The 1,903-nt window shown below is 48.4% G+C and overlaps 1 non-coding gene across 1 annotated transcript; it reads right to left on the reverse strand.

The window, feature by feature from the left end:
- Window positions 1–245: 245 nt before the first annotated feature.
- Window positions 246–320, reverse strand: Trnas-uga. The gene has a single exon. It is a non-coding gene; the product is annotated as a tRNA-Ser (tRNA).
- Window positions 321–1,903: the final 1,583 nt, after the last annotated feature.

Raw genomic sequence — 1,903 nt, forward strand, 5'->3', positions numbered from 1 at the left:
CAACTGAGCTACCCAAGCACGACTCACGCCCCGTCCTCACAGCTTTACTTCCGCCAGTACCTCGTCTCCTACCTTCCAAACTTTACACAAGCTCTCTTGCGAGCCATGCAGGCCTAGCACTCCTGGAAGAAAGGATATTGCGGACACATGGCTTAGCCACAGCCTAGGGGACGTTTCCAGAATGAGATTTTCACTCTGCAGCGGAGTGTGCGCTGATATGAAACTTCCTGGAAGATTACAACTGTGTGCCAGACCGAGACTCGAACTCGGGACCTTTGCCTTTCACGGGCAAGTGCTCTACCAACTGAGCTATCCAAGCACGACTCACGCCCCGTCCTCACAGCTTTACTTCCAACAGTACCTCGTCTCCTACCTTCCAAACTTTACAGAACCTCTCCTGCGAACCAGGAGCACTTACCCGTGAAAGGCAAAGGTCCCGAGTTTAAGTCTCGGTCTGGCACACAGTTTTAATCTGGCAGGAAGTTTCATATCAGCGCATACTCCGCTGCAGAGTGAAAATCTCATTCTGGAGATAGGTTCTTTGGTCAAGTGCAGTGCGGCAGAGGGAGGAAAACAGTTGTTCCGACACCTGTTGAAGACGTCGCCACAGCATTGCAGGACGGGTATTGCGGTGATGTTCAAACATGCAGTGCACGAGGAATTGCCAGAACGTTGGACATGTCGGCGAGCATAGTGCTTAAAATCCTACGAAACATACTGCGTTGCTATCCATACAAAATCACCCATGTTCAGGAGTTGCTTCCTGCTGCCTTTCGAGCAAGACAAATGCTCTCTCTGGAATTTCTTGCTCCCATGGTAGTGGACAATGAACGGTCATGGAAAATTCTGTGGACAGACGATCTCCAAGGACACGTCGATACGCAGAATTGCAGAGTATGGCCAACGGAAAGCCGACACCACTTCATTCTCGAAAGGTGACTGTGTGGTGCTGGTTGACGACATCGTTTATCATAGGGCCCTCTTTTTCGAGCAAATGAGTCCTGCGGGTCTTGATACCGGTACAGTCACTGGCAAACGCTGTGCGAGTCTTTTGCGTACCAGCGTCATTCCAACCCCTCCACAGCGTGGATATGTGGATAGGAATATATTTATGCGAGATGGCGCTCCTCCGGAAATCGCACAGGCAGTGAAGCGGTTCCTGACATTTTAAAAATGTCAGATTACATTACCTTAATCAGTGTGACTTCTGGCCGTGGGGTTATCTGAAAGATGTTGAGTTCAGCGCTCCACCTAAGAACGTAGCTGAACTGAAGGCTCGCACTGCGCAATGTATTCTGAACGCGACCTCCGATACACTCCGATCAGTTGTGGAACAAGCTTTTCAACTTGTGGCAGAAAACGGTGGACAGCATAGTGGATAAGTTCTGCACCAATCTCGTGAGAGAAACCGATGAGATTGGCTTTTTGTGTGGTTTTTGGACTCAGGACAATTAAAAACCAATTTCTCCCATCCGATTTGGTACCACAACTGTTGACTGTGAACTTGTGCAGTCACGCACATTGAACAGTGCAGATTGTGTAACGTATAACTCAAACCACAGCCGTCGCGTTGCGATCAGTCTGTCATTTATAGCTTACCATTTACTCTATGTGAATTGAAGGTGGGAGGCGGGGGGGGGGGGGGGGGGGGAGAAGGAAATGAAAGGATTACTAATGACAGCTTTGCTAAGGCACTGCCGGTCTATATCGTGTGTATGCGATATTATCGCCATCTTTATTTGTAAATTCATCACCTCAGTGTATACTGAAAATAATGATGATGATGATGATGATGTTTGGTTTGTGGGGCACTGAACAGCGCGGTTATCATCGTCCATAAAAAGTCCTGATCTTTACACAGCCCAATCTCGGCACGTTCACGAATGATGATGATGAAACGATG

Source organism: Schistocerca piceifrons, chromosome 1, assembly GCF_021461385.2.
Source record: "Schistocerca piceifrons isolate TAMUIC-IGC-003096 chromosome 1, iqSchPice1.1, whole genome shotgun sequence".
Classification (NCBI taxonomy): domain Eukaryota; kingdom Metazoa; phylum Arthropoda; class Insecta; order Orthoptera; family Acrididae; genus Schistocerca; species Schistocerca piceifrons.